Consider the following 15,387-nt stretch of genomic DNA (forward strand, 5'->3'; position numbering starts at 1 on the left):
TTGAACACAGCTGAGAAATGTGCATTTTTGCCTGGGGCTGTGCACACTGCAACTACCCACAGCAGGGTAGTTGTACCAAGACGAATTGGGCAGGCTATACAACCTATCAGCTCCACTGCCAAAGGGGGCTCACTGGACCTGGAACAAGTCATACTGAGATACTCCTACTCACCCACTAGAATGGATAATAGTAAAAGAGGCGACAGCAAATGTTACAATGATGTAGAAAAACTGGAACCCTGTGACATGGGAATGTAAAATGCAACAGCTACTTCGGAAAGCAATGTGGCAATTTCTTTTTTTATATATAGTGAAAATGGTAGCAAAGTTTATTAGGAAAGGAATATAGTTTCAATAGACTGAAAGTGGGTCATATGTAGAGTGAGAACAACCCAATTTGGCAGTTCCTTTACAAAGCTAAACCTAAATTTACAAGTCAGCAGTTCAACTACCAAGTGTTGTTATCCAAGAAAATTGAAAACATGTTCATAGCAGCATTAGCTATTATAGCCAAAAACTGTGAACAATCCAAATGTCTTTCAACTGATGAATGGATTAAATGTGGTATATCCATGTACTGGAATATTATTCAACTATAAAAAAGGGGTGCAGTGATGATACATGTTACAATACAAACTGCAAAAATATCCAAAAGAAGTCAGATACCACAAATGAGCACAGAGTGTATGATTCCTTCATTAAAAGGAAAATTCCTCTCCTGGCTATCAAATATAGAGCCCTGAGTCAAACCCCAATACTGACAAAAAAAAAAAAGGGAAAATTCCTTAGACCAATTAAATTTAGAAGAACTTATTTGAGCAAAACCTAGTAAAAAACATGATTTGGAAGTCAAGCAGCTCCCAGAACCAGAGTAGGTCCTGAGAATGCCAGCCAGCAATGTTATCTATAGGAAAACACAGTGAGACATGGAAAGCAGCTTAATCAATAGCTCAGTAACTATAATGAAACTATCAGTTTGGTCTGTTGGAACCAGGGCAGATTCTCAGTTCAGATCCATGGCCTCCTACAAAATATGATTTAATGTCATTCATATAAAATATCTAGAAAAGGGAATTTAAAGAGCAACAAACATTTCAGTAGCTGTCTGGGGAAGGCTGGAAGTTGATTGGTGGTAGATATAGTTTAAGTTTCGGTTGTGGTGACACAGTCTATAAATTTACTCAAAAATAATCAAGCTGGGTGCCGATGGTCACACCTGTAATCCTAGCTACTCAGGAGGCAGAGATCAGGAGGATCGAGGTTCAAAGCCAGCCTGGGCAAATACTTCGGGAGACCTTATCTTGAAAAAAAAAATCACAAAAAGGTGGAGTGGCTCAAGGTGTAGGCCCTGAGTTCAGCCCAGTATCTCACACACACACACACACACACACACACACACAAGTAATCAAATTGTTCTTTCCTATAATGGGCAAGCTTGATAGTTTGTAAATTATATCTCAATAAAGTTTTATGAAAAACTGTCATGCACAACTGTGTCGAACTAGGCACAGAAAAGTGGCTGAGGCTCAGAGGGTCCCTTGAGTCCAGGAATTTGGGACCAGCCCAGGCAACATAGCAAGACACCATTTCAAAAACAAAACAAAACCATGTGAATGTAAAATCGACAATTTTGGGTTTAGATTTTATTTATTCATTTAATCACTTATTTTTCCATGTCCATCGAGGCATTTTATTTGCCTGTGTGTTTTACATCCCTAGAAAAAGAATACAAAGTTCCAGTGTGTTTCATCTTGCCTTCTTCATGGTCCATGATTACAGCTGAGGTTGTCAGGACAATGAAACCAAACTGAAAGGTTGGGAACAGATTATTCTGCCACTTTCAAGGTCTCTGGGCTGATCACTCCACACTCATTTAACCTGCCTGTGAGGTTCATAGCCATTTCCCCAGCTCTGTGATCATCGGTGGTTTCACATTTGCCTGTGTAACTATGTTTCATCACCCTTCACAGTTGGAAACCAGACAATGACTTTGGAACATGGCCTAACAAGGACCTGGAGTTCGAAACTCTTTTTAGCATTGTGGGTGCTCCCAAGAGCTTCAGCCAGGACATTCAGGAAAGATGGTGGAAGGAGTTATGTATTTATTTTTTGCGGTACTGGGGCTTGAACTTAGAGCCTTCACTTTGAGTCACTCCCCCCTGCCCCTTTTTGTGGATTTTTTCGAGATAGGGTCTTGTGAACTTTTTGCCTGGGCTGGCTTCAAACAGTGATCCTCCTGATCTCTGCATCCTGAGTAGCTAAGATTACAGGTGTAAGCCACCAGCACTCAGTGGGGATGTGCAAGATTTCTAAAAAAAAATTTTATACAAACTGGGTCCCATGACTCACACCTGTAGTCCTAGCTACTCGGGAGGCAGAGATCAGGAAGCAAGAGGTTCAAGGCCACCCCAGGCAAAGAGTTAGTGTGGGTGTGTGCACCAGAAACATAAATATAGTGAAGCTTTGTCTCAACAGCAGTTTTATATCACAATAGCCAAAAATTGGAAACAGCTCAGGTGTTGGTTACCTGGTGAATGGATAAACTGTAGTAGAATCACACCATGATTAAAATAGAATGAAACTGCTGACTAAGGTTACAACGTAGATGAGACCACAGACCAACATGCTGATTGAAAGAAGCCAGACACATCCCCTGGGTTCAATCCCCAGTGTCACTCGCACACACTCTCGCGCGCACACACACACACACACACACACTCACTCACACATACACATACACACCCAAAAAAAAACCTGAAAGAAGTCAGACAGCCAACACTATACAGTAGCTCCTACCTCTTATCCATGGAGGATGCATTCCAAGACATTCCTCAGATGTCTGAAACCTAAGATAGCACTGAATCCTATGTATAATATGTATTTTTTTTGGTGGTACTGGGGTTTGAACTTAGGGTCTCACGATTGCTAAACAGGTTCTACCACTTGAGCCACTCCACCAGCCTCTACTATGTTTTATCCCACACATACATACGATATTTATGAATTAAGCAAAGTAAGACTAACAATAACTAATAAGAAAGTAGAATAATTATAACAATACACTGTAATAAAAGTTATTTGAAACTTACGAGTTTTTAGTTCTGGAATTTTCCACTCAATTTTTTTTGTTGTTAGTATTGGGGTTTGAACTCAGGGCTTCATGTTTGCTAGGCAGGCGGTTTACTACTTGAGCCATTCTACCAGTCCTGTTTTGTGTTGGGTATTTTCGAGATAGGGTCTCAGGAACTATTTGCCTCCTGAATAGCTAGGATTACAGGCATGAGCACCGGTGCCCATCTTTAAGAACATTCGTTAGCTGAGAAACCCCTATCTCCTCAGGTCCAGACCCAGGCTCAGCCACACTTGCATTTTCTTGCTGTTGGGGCTCCACAGTTCACCTGTGGAGGCACCCAGGCTCAAACCCTCAGGAACTTTGGTTCCTTTCCCAAGCCTCCTGAGTTCAATGGACCCTTCTTCAGCAACAACAGTTTTTGTATATGCCCTGCTGTTCTCTAGCCCTGCTTTTTTATCGGTTACACAGGGTGGCTTCCTAACTGGTCCCAGCTGCCTTCAGACCTCCCTGGAATAATATTAAAACAATACTTTCCTAAATCTTGAAATCATGACCAACATCTAAAATATCTTCCTCAAACTCCCTGGCTAGGCTTGCAAGGCCCAGTCCAATCCAATCTGGAGCTGACCTCCTATCATTTGCATTCCTTAACACCCTCTCCAGGCAACACACTCTTGTACCTCATGTCCCCAAACATAAGAGGCCCATTTTCCTGCCTTTGCATACACTGTTCCCTCATCTAAAGCCTTCCTCTAACTCTGAATCTATAGAAATGCTGCATATCAAATCCAGCCCACGTTTTACCTTTCTCTCTATCCGTTCTAGGTGGAATTCCTACTAAATTCAGTACCATCATCTTTTAGCACTCACTTTTGTTGGAGCAACTCTTTTGCTAATGTATGGTTCCCGTAACTACATTTTAAGCTCATTATTTGGAACATGTGTCTTCTAGATTTTTTTTTTTTTTTAAGAAGGGAAGGGGTGTCTTGTTATCTCACTCAGGCTGGTCTCAAATTTCCAGAGCTCAAGCAATCTTCCTGCCTCAGCCTCCTGAGTAGCTAGGACTAGAGACAGGACCACACCTGTCTTCAGAATTCTATTCTGCTTTGAATATTCACTCCCCTAGAAAAGTGGATATTCTATAAAGAAAAGCACAACTCTATCATGTAAATTTGGGGGCTGAGAGTTGCAGGTTACTAAATTCACTCAAAACATCAAACGCTGACTCCTCTTCTCCTTCTGGGTGGCAGGAAAGAACAGAGCTGGCTTTATTTAGGTACAGGCGATTCACCCACTGATTCTACTTCCCCTCCCCTAGCAGTCAAGGGTTTTGGTCTCCAAACAAATGGAGGAGACCAGGACTTCCAACGATCTAGTCCAACCCTGGGCTACTTCCATTTTCTGGGGTTTTCAGCATTATAGCAAGCGGAAAAAGATGTGCTAAAAACCGGTTTCCCATTGCACCATTCTTTCATCTCAACCCTGTCATCGGGTTGTTTAATCTTATTTCGGGGCATACATAAGTGGAAAGTTAAAATAATCTGATTACATTGTTCTAGACTGTGTTTTATGTTAGGTGGTTCCAGACTCCTGGGCCCAGAGCAATGACTCTGCAGGAACGGTGGCGCCTGCTTACAAAGCGCTGTCTGTGCAGTCCAGGCCGAGCACGGCAGCCCGGGTCGGGATCCGACTGAGACCCGTCGGGGCCCATACTTGCGCCAAAGGTAAACGGCTCTTTGTGATAGCCGACCCGGCCTCCCACCACTTCTGTCCGTGGCCATGCGCTTCTGCAGCGAAGGGCAGTAGATGCCGGCTCCAGACTCAGGGATCCGTGCGGTGGGAAACGCGCTTGAAGCGCAGGGCGGCGCGCCCACTAAGGCACCGGGGCAACTGGGCGCGAGAACGCCGACCGAGCCCACTCCGCCCCGCCCCGGGACGCGCGCGCCCGCCCGCCTGATTGCGGCCCTCCCTCTTATCTCCAGCCCAACCAACAGCCACTTCCTGCCTCACTGTCGACCAATCCTCACACTCCACGAAGAATAGCCCTAGGGGGCGTATGGGAAGATACGTAGAGCGATGGTCGCATCGACCAACCGAATCTCAGAGCATGCGCGGGGGGGCGGGACTTGGCACCGATCATAGCTACTCAGGAGCGAGGGGCGGTCTCAGGGCTGGGCTTCGTGCAGTGGGGCTCGCTCGCGCGGCGGCGATAGCCGAGGCCTCTTGGTTCTGCGGCACGTGACGGGCAGGCCGCCTCCGCCTCTGTCTTCACTGCAGCGCGGGGCCAGGTGTGCGGGTGGGAGAAGGCGCGGGCACCGCCGGTGGTCCCCGTGAGGCTCGAGGTGAGACGGGAGGCCTGCACGCGTCCTCGGGCCTGTGAGGACTCCCGGGGGCCTGCGAGCGCGGCGCCGCGGCCTGGGGGGTCGGGCGTGGTCGGGGTCTGAAGGGCCGGGCTGGTTTCGAGGGCGCTGGCCCAGGCGAACGTGCCGGCAGTGAGGAGAATGATCCGAACCCGGGCCGCTTGAATCTGGGGAGTCAGGCCCAGGCCGCGCCGCCAGGGTCGGGAGGCGTGGCAGGTGTCCTAGGCCCCCCGCCCCCCCTTGACCTCCGAGAAAGCCAATTTGTTTTATGGCCTTGGTTCCAAGGCTTTTTTAAAGCCTGTTGCTGGCTGCCCGGGCCACCTCGAGGGGCGCTGAGTAACCTGGTAAAAGGTCTGGAGTTGGGAGCGGGCCTAGTAGGTACCCCCTAGTAGTAGGGAAAGCTGAATTAGACCCAGAGATATTATATAGGATTAGCGTTACAGGTTCAGTATTTGAAAACTAAGCTCTCCAAGCGGAGACTGAATCCTAGCACCCTGGAGAGCAAGGAGAATGTACTGGAACGCGCAGTGCTTTCAAAACTTCAGGCGGAACCAAGTGCAGCCCTTACTTAGGTGTCGGGAGTGATCCAGTTGGAGATTCAGCAGACCTTAAACGCAGGAAAACCGAAAGCTCACCTAGCACACCTGGCTGATCAGTGGAGGAGAGAGGCCTACAGGTATGAAATGACTGGCCCAAGGTCACGCAGCTAGTTTAATGGTCACATTGGGATTGCAGTTGAGGACTAGGCAGTTTTTGATGTCTTGGTGAAGGTTAAGGCTCTGGTTCAAGCACTTCATCAGCCATTGTTGCTATGTGAACTTGGGTGGGCAGTTTTCCTACCTGGTTTTGCCCCAGTCCCCTGTAATACATTTAATAAACCTAATGGATTCGTGAGGATCAAATTAAGATCTGTAGTAAATGCTGGAGGAGTAAAAATTGCAGTAAATTATGATGGTCTGAATGCCTTGATCCACTACACTTACATCCAGCCTAGTCTTTGAGTTAGTTCACCAAGTGTATCCCAGGACCTAAAGTCACGTTTATGATGATGGGGAAAAGAAACGGCCTTGTGCATTAACTGCTCAGCGTGACACAAGTGATTGCTGGATGTGGGAAGTTAAACTGAGCTGAATATTAAACGCTTGAGAGGACAAAGGTGAACCGCAGTTAAGTCTCTTTGTCTCTAGTTTAGAAAATGGAAGGTTCTGCTTAATTTTTTAAATACTTGTTCTTGGAGTTTAGCAAGGATTTATTTCAGCAAAACAGGATAAAGTAAGGAGATATAGGAAAGGGAAGGAGAAACCTGCTTCATAGGCAGGAGATGGGAGTGATGGAGACTCAATTTAGTACAGCTTTTTAAGGGGAAGAATTGTATTTATCTTTACAATCCTTCTGTATCTTAATCTTCCAGGAGTGTTTGAGGGTCATGAGTAGAGTCAATTCCCTGTCATACATCTGCTATTATTAAACTTATAGCAGAAGAAAAGAACCGTTGTGTGGGAGTTCTCCTTTGTACCAGCCAGGGTGCACAAATAAGTGAGGTAACTGGATCAAGAGAAGGTTCCAGTGAACCCTGTATTGGAGTGAATGTCACACAACACCTTTCTGACCAATATGAAAATGGGTGTCAGCATTCCTCCTTCTCCACCTTGCTATCTTAACCGACAGTTCAGTTAGCTCATTATCTTCCAAGGGCCACAAAGCACAAACATTGACAGAAGTTGCTGCAGTTTTGACAATCATACTGTTGCATCCTTTTAGTTAGAGATCACTTTGCCTTTCAAGACAGCTTAGAGGGATGAAATGGCAGTTGATAAGCTAGATCCAGGTTTCTGACACTTGAATTCAGTGCCCAACATGGTAACTAGCTTATGTATCATTTTGGTTCTTGTGTCTTTAAAATGGGAATGAAAGTCTCCAGATGTCACGTTTAAGGAGTAACTGGAAGACATAGATAGCTGGTGAATATGAAACTACTTTGAAAAAGTGTAATGAACCATGAAAGTAGGATTGGAAGCTCATGATAACTCCTAGGCAATAATAAAAATGCCTAATAATAAAGTGCCTAATTGTAACCTGTGTTGCTTACTGGAAAACTTGACAGGAAAGTGCTGGCTGAATGCTTTGTTATGGCAACAAGTGTTAAGCTGAACTGTGAACAGTAAAAATTACTTAAGAATTTTTTTAAGGAGGGCATTCTAACCAATGTTCAATATAAGGCTGTTGGGAATTGGTACAATGAATTCCCCCTGTACAATGAATATATGATAATAAAAATGAAAGATTTTAAAGGAATGAATTTGGAGCTGTGTGTTGGTGGTTCATGCCTATAATCCTGGTTATTCATGAGGGAGAGATCAGGAGGATCGAGATTCAAAGCCAGCCCAAGCACATATTCTTGAGACCCTGTCTTGAAAATAAATACTCAACACAAGACAAGGCTGGTGGAGTTGCTCAAGTGGTAGAGCACCTGCCTAGCAAATGAGAGGCCCTGAATTTAGAAAATCTTCAGTGTTTTGAGTATTCGCGTCAAATAAGGTAGAATTATTGATACCAGATCTCAGTGTTTTGCTCAGGTGGTCTTGAACTGGGCTCAAGTAATCTTCCCACCTCAGCCTCTAGAGTAGCTGTGACTAACGGAGGGTGGCACCATGACCAAGTGTATGTATTTTTAAATGGTTGAGCATTTTCAGAAAGACCACTCTGAGTTTTGTGTATATTTCCCTCCTAAATGTTTTTGTTTTTTGAGTAGGTGCAAGTGGAAGCATTAAAATTGAACACAGTGTTAGCAGTGTCCTGCAACAGAAAAATCACTGCTAATGTTGAGCACATGCTACAGATGACACTGTCAGAAGCAGGTGACATGCGTTTTGCTTACATAAGACTCCTAAGAGGTACATATTGTTAATGTCATTTTTAGGGACAAACTGAGGCCCAGAGGTTAGTAATTCACCCCAGATGACAAATTAAGTAGCTGACCAAGGTTCATGACTTGAATTTCTGCTTATAAACATATCTTTAGGTATGACCTTGGGCAGATTATTTTCTCTTAGTTTTAATTTCCTTACATGTAAAGTGGGGTGATAAAATACCCTGGGGTTCTTGTGAGGATTATGAGTCTTAGCTAAGATGTCTAAAACCCCTAAGGCCTAAAATTTAAAGGGTATACTAGGTGACTGGATAGCCTACATGAAAGGAAGACTTCCTCATGTCAAAAAAAAAAAACAAATTACACACTACCTATTTTTAAAACTGCTTAATATTTTTAAAACAGCCAAGAGCATTAGGTCATTTTTCTGTTCCTCATTCTAAGACTCATAGATTAAACTTGAAATTTCTTAACTTATTTTTAAGAGATAAAGTCTCAAAGAAAAGCTCAGAACCAAATGGCTCACTAATGAATTCCATCAAATACTTAGGTAAGAACTAGCAACAATCCTTCACAAATGCTTAAAAAACAATAGGGTATAGGAAGGGGAGCGTTTTCTAGCTGATTATATGAAGCTAGAATTACCCTGATAGCTAGAGATTTTACAAGAAAAACATAGACTTGCTGAAAGTAGATGCAAAAATCTACAATAAAATGTTATCAAAGTGAATGCAGTAACAGACAGTACTGGGTAAAAGGAATTGTATACTATGATCTATACTTGGTCTTAGCCAAAAGGCAGAGAAGTGATAAACCATGATCAACTGGGATTTATCCCAGGAATACAAGGTTGGTTCAACATAGAAAAAAATGTATTTTACCACATGATTGTCTCAGTAGACAGAAAAGACACCCTTTCATGAGAAACATTCAACAAATTAGGAGTAGAAAGGAATTTCCCCAGTTTGATTCAGAGACAAACAAAATCTCATTACTTGAAAATATAAAAATGTCATTGAACTTTAAAATAGCATCAGACGGGGTGCTGGTGGCTCACGCCTGTAATCCTGGCTACTTAGAAGACAGAGATCAAGAGGATCACAGTTCAAAGCCAGCCTGGTAAATAATTCATGAGACCCTATCTCAAAAACTCCATCACAAAAAAAGGGCTTGGTGGAGTGGCTCAAGGCATAGGCCCTGAGTTCAAACAGTACCCCCCCAAAAAAAAAAAAAAAGCTTGAGCCCCTGTTTATTTTAAAGACTTTTTTTTCTGAGTGAACCTTTATTGTGGATAAAGTTTCTACCTTGGAGGCGATTTCTCACTTGGTAATTTTCTTTAGTAGTATTTACCCATTTCTGTAGTTGACCTAAATAGTTGTCTGGATTTGCTAAAATTTTATGGAGTATGTTTGCTGTTAAAATTAGGATATTTAGCCAGATATGGTAGTGTATATCTGTACTCCTAGCTCTCTGGAGGCTGAGGTAGAAGGGGCATGAGTTCCAAGCCATCTGGGTTACATAACAACAAAAATAGGAGAAATAGGATATTTAGGGATGGGGTGCTGCAGAGGCTTGTTTAAGGCCTTGAGTTTAATCCCCAGCACCACAAGAAAAGAGGGATAGTTGCATTCACTGGAAGTCTTGTGTACATTATTAAGTGTGAGTATCCCATAAAATAATATGGGATATCTTTTTAATTTAGGAGAATTCATAAAGAAAAGTTGTTGGTAATGGAGCAGAAAAAAAATAATAGATCTATATGGAAGTTTCTATATCCTGTACACCATTGGAGAGAAGAGTTAAGAGATCATAAGATATAGTTGGAGGAAAGTAAGTTTTTCTTGTGTAAAATTGTCCAGGTTGTTATATAAAATCATTAAGGCGTAGTATATCTTTTGGTTAAATATGAGAATTGAAAATTTACTGACCTGGACTGGGTGTGTAATATAGTGGTAGGGTACTTGCTTAGCATGTGCTAGTCCCTGGGTTCTGTCTGAGTGCCACAAAAGTACTCACTTGGTTGTATGAATTGTGTTTCAAAGCACAAAACAAAACATTTGAGTAGCTTTTTGTATTTTCATAGCAAACTGTTGATTCGGTAGCACATCTATAAAATAGAGGATGGGGAGTGCTTTTGGAAGTTAAATAAGCCAAGCAAGGATACACAGGGGCAGGAGAAACTGGGACCTCATTTCCTTTGACTTAACAGGTCATTCCACTCTATTTGGTATGCTGCTTCCTGGATAAAGAATTAATCTTCTGAATCATCAGCTTTAAAATAAGAAATTTTAAGGGCTGGGAATGTAGCTTATGGTGGATCACTTGCCTCGTATGCATTAAGCTCCGGTTTTGATCCCCAGCACTGTAAATATATATCTATATATGGAAATAAAATAGGAAGCTCTCATTTCTAGAATTCAAAATAATTCACCCTTGTAAAAGTTGACTGGATCAAAATATTAAATGTGAGTGGAGTCAGGTGCCTGTTGATTATGCTTTGTTATCCTGGCTACTTGGGAGTCTGAGATCAGGAGGATCAGGGTTTGAGGCCAGCCTGGGGAAATAGTTCTGGAGGCCCCATCTCCAAATTAACCAGAGTAAAATGGACTGGAGGCGTGGATCAAGAGGTAGACTGCCTGCTTTGCAAACATGAAGCTCTGAATTCAAACCCCAGTCCCACAAAAAAAAAAAAGGGGGGGGGGTTAGGTATTCTTAAAGATTCCTTATGATCCTGAGAATTCAAGAGCTGGGTCTTTTTGCTCTGTATTTGCTAAGTTGGGAAGCAAATCAGAAATCTGTATGCTATAAATATTCGCTATTTTGGCTTTGTATACATTTGTTCTTTTTATTATCTGTTATTGCAGGTAGATAACTATTTAATTATCAAAAACAAACTCCCCTTTTATGTGGTGCTGGAGATTGAACCTAAGGCTTTTGCACGTTAGGCAAATAAATACTCTAGCACTGAGCAACACGCCTAGCCCCCAGACCCTTCCTTTTTTTTTCCTCTTTTTTTTTTTTTGCAGCATTGGGGGGTTGAACTCAGAGCCTTCACCTTGAGCCATTCCATCAGCGCTTTTTGTGTTAGGTATTTTCGAGATAGGGTCTGGCTTCAAACCTCGATCATTCTGATCTCTGCTTCTCTGTAGTTAGTATTACAGGTGTGAGCCACTGCCACCCAGCCCAAAGCCTTAATTGAGAAACTTCATGAAGCTCACATTTCTGTCAGCTCACTTTTTTGAGTCTTGCTTTAGAGGATGAGGTCAGTTTGAAACTGATTTCTAGATAAGTTGGATTAAATCTAAAGAACCAATTGTACTGATCTATTAATAGGTTAAAAAAAAAACTTTAAATTTTGAATTACAGACCTGGAAGAAGGGGCAAAAATACGCTGGGCATGGTGGTACACACCTGTAATCCGAGCATTTGGAAGTAGGAGAATCTCAAGTTTGAGGCCATACTGGGCTACAGAGCAAGACCCTGACTCCAAAAACAAACCCAAGGGCTTGGGTTATAGCTCACTGGTAGAGTGCTTGGCTAGCATGCACAAAGCCCTAGGTTCATTCCTCAGCACTACAGGAAAAAAAAGGAAAAAGGATAAAAAAAAAAAAGTGGCAAAAATAGTATGGAGGGGTTTCTTATACCCACCACCTAACTTTCCCTAGTGGTAATTTAACTGTAACATGAAAATCAGGGACTTAAATTTGTACAATCTGTAGAAGTATTACCATTAATTTTAAGTAGAATTAACTAATATGTACATTTTTGCAAGGTAGGTAGATTTAAAAAAACAGGTTATAATGTGAGTTTATTTTGATATTACCAACCAAAATTACCCCTAAAACCGTGATTAGTAGAACTAATACTACAATTTATTCATAAACTTTGACGTAAGCATGAAGTCATTCAAATCACCTTCAACCTATTTAAAGATATTTTTATGTTTCTCTACTTTATGGCCATTCAGTATAGGTAGGGCTCCTGAAGACCAGGTGATACCTAGTTGATACCGGAGGAATTAGTCTATCAGCAAACCTTCATTTAGTGTCAGCTGTCTGACTCTGCTGGGCACTAGATGCCTTTTCCCCTTCAAATCCTTTGTAACACAAAATTCCTTCATTCTGATCATGTGACTGCTGGGAAATTAATCTTGGGCTTGACCATTCAGCTTTTATCTTTTTCTTTTTTTTTTCAGCTTTTATCAAAAGCCCAGTTGAGCCAGGCGCTGGTGGCTCATGCCTGTAATCCTAGCTATGCAGGACACGGAGATCCAGGAGGATTGTGGTTCAAAGTCAGCCCTGAGCAAATAGTTTGTGAGACCCTATCTGGAAAATAACCATACTATACAGGGCTGATGGAGTGGCTCAAGTGGTAGAGCATCTGCCTACCAAGCGTGAGGCCCTGAGTTCAAACCCTAGTACTGCCAAAAGCCCAGTTGAGAGATTATTTGAAGGATGTGTAGTCTGTTCGTGTCTTCTAGGTTCTGTGTTTACGTTCTGGAATGTAAATCAGAATTTGGGCCATATAGTGTTGGCCCCCATAATACTGCTTTGCTTACATTAAGGGATAAGGCAAAGCCACATAAAACTCATGTTTGCATGTAACTTAATGCTACTGAGAAAAGGTGTTCACTTCAGTAGACTGAGATATTAAAGATTTTCAAGTTTTTAAAAAAAATTTTATTAGGATACGGGGGAGGGGGGCAGGATTCATAGTGACAATTCTGATTAGGCTTATAATGTACATTAGTTACGTTATAACTAATAATAAGTTGAGGTGGAGTTCTCTCCCCCTGAACGCACTCAGGTTTCTGATTTTGATTTTCAATTGCTGGCTTTTCTAAATGTAGTAATTTGTATTTTCATATGACAAATTTTAGATAGACGCGCTATGAAGCAATTGTGTAGCACTTGTAGCCCAGTAATGAGTTATACCCAGCATTTGCGTCTTAACCCAGAGGGACTGTGCTGTAGAGTTTGAAGTAACGGACTTACAATGGCAAAATTGTATGCATGCTTTCAAGAGAGGAAGGGTGGCTCCTAAAAGAAGACTGGTAAATGGGGTTGGGGATGTGTGTAGCTCACTGGTAGAATGCTTCCTAGTGTGCACAGGCCTTTGGTTTCCATCCCCAGCACTGCAAGAAAAGAAAACCAGTAAATGAAATGCTTCAAGTTAGAAAGTGGTGGCTTTTATAGCTTTAAGGAAAGCTATAAAAATGTAATTCAGGGATGCAAGGAACCTAGCTTTAGCACAAGCTGTGAAGTAGAAGAGAATTGTAGGAATTATAGGAAATGTGTTATTTATATACATATATACTTCGCCATGTATACACCTTGAGCCACTCCTGCAGCCCTATTTTGTGTTGAGTATTTTTGAGATAGGGTCTTGAGAGCTATTTGTCCCAGCTAGCCTCAAACCTCAATCCTTCTGATCTCTGCATCCTGAGCAGCTAGGATTATAGGCGTGCACCACCAGCACCTGGCTTGCTGTTTGTTTTTTATTTATTTAGAAGTTGACCTCAAGATTTTATTTTCTTCATAAAAAACCAAAAGCTGGAGCTTAGAATTTGATCACTTGCCCATTTCTCTTATCTCCTCCCAGTTCAAAATGCTTGCATCTCTTAATAGCCAGCATTCTTTAAATCTGTAGTTGGGCTCAACACACTGAAGCCTCAGTACAAAAAAATTGGCTTGGTCTGCCTACTATAGCCACTCTGCTTCATGTCATAACGCCATTTTCCCTGGGTATACTGAGAATCCTTGCCGTTGTACTGTGCCACTTGGTGAGGTTGGTGTTTGCCACACTTTTTTACAGAAAGTCCAGTGGGTTTTAGGAACATTAACCATGATTATGGGAGGGCTATTAGCACCTACTGTTTGTTTTGTAAAAGTATTGTTGCTTTGTTCTTGAGCTTCTTGTTACATATTTCTTTTTGATAGTCTTGGAAATTGTGGGTGACAACAGAAAATTACACTGCTTAGGAGTCTGTAAATGTAAAGATAAATTAGGATTTATGATGGGAGAAAACTTGTGTAATCCTCGTGGCATTAGAACATGTAAAAAATCAGCCAGGTGTGGCCGTCCAAGCCTGTAGTCCCAGCACTTGGGAGTAATCCCAGCAGGAGGATCACAAATCCAAGGCCAGTGTCGGCAACCTAGCAAGACCCTATCTTAAAATGTGTGTGTGTGTGAGATCATTTTGTGTCTTTCAGGCAAAAATAATATACAAATAGCAAGAAAACTATGCTGTTTTGCTTCTGGTCCAGATTCTGCTGTTGACTGTGATTTTTGGAAAGTTGCTCCCTGGACTTAAATTTTTCCTCATAAAGGAGATTTACTCTAGATTTCTAGGACATATTTTAACTCCAGAATTACTTTGGGGACATTGACAGAACTTCTTTTTGTATAAGCTTTATTTTTTAAGAAAAATTAAAAGTTTATATGCCCCAGACTCAGTTTCTCTTACTATTAGCAACTTACATTATTATGATACTTTTGTTATAATTAATGAACCAATATTGATACCAGTTGATAATATAACTAAAGTATGTGCTTAATGCAGAGTTCCTCTGTTTTTATTTCACTGTCGTTTTCTGTTACAGGATAACACGGTACATTTAGTTGTCATGGCTTCTCTTGGCATGACAGTTTTCCTTGTTCTTGATGATCTTGACTTTTTTGGGGGGGAGGTGGGAGATGGATAAATAGCCCCAACGGGTCAGGGTCCTTCTGCCTCAGCCTCCAGAGTGCTGGAAGTATAGGTGTGCACCATGCCAGGCTTATTAATTGAAATGGGATCTCCTTTTTTGCTCAGGCTAGCTTCCAACTAAGATCCTCCTGATCTCTGCCTCCTGAGTAGCTGGGAATTATAGCCATCATGCCTAACCTGAAAAGTGTAATTCTGGGAATTGTTATTCACTTAAAATGATTATGAAATATATAAGAAATTTGGAGTTCATCATTAGAATAAGATGATTGCCATTTTCCTAGAAAATTTGTCAAAATTACAGCCACTGTGGCAGTGAGTGGGAACTATTTTATGTTTTGGGGAGAGATCTTTTCAGTTTCTTTTCCTTTTTGTTTTA

The 15,387-nt window shown here is 41.8% G+C and overlaps 1 protein-coding gene across 2 annotated transcripts in view; it reads left to right on the plus strand.

Annotated features, from left to right (window-relative positions):
* The first annotated feature begins 5,248 nt into the window (after positions 1–5,248).
* Canx (calnexin) overlaps positions 5,249–15,387 on the plus strand; it is a 29,219-nt gene continuing 19,080 nt past the window's right edge. Inside the window, exons 1-2 of one of the 2 annotated variants that reach the window (XM_020164214.2) lie at positions 5,249–5,415; positions 6,006–6,109. The gene's annotated coding sequence lies outside the window, so the exon portion shown is untranslated. The remainder of the gene's footprint in view (positions 5,416–6,005; positions 6,110–15,387) is intronic. The other variant, XM_020164213.2, reaches the window with a different exon arrangement.

The sequence above is a fragment of the Castor canadensis genome, chromosome 16 (genome assembly GCF_047511655.1).
Source record: "Castor canadensis chromosome 16, mCasCan1.hap1v2, whole genome shotgun sequence".
NCBI lineage: Eukaryota > Metazoa > Chordata > Mammalia > Rodentia > Castoridae > Castor > Castor canadensis.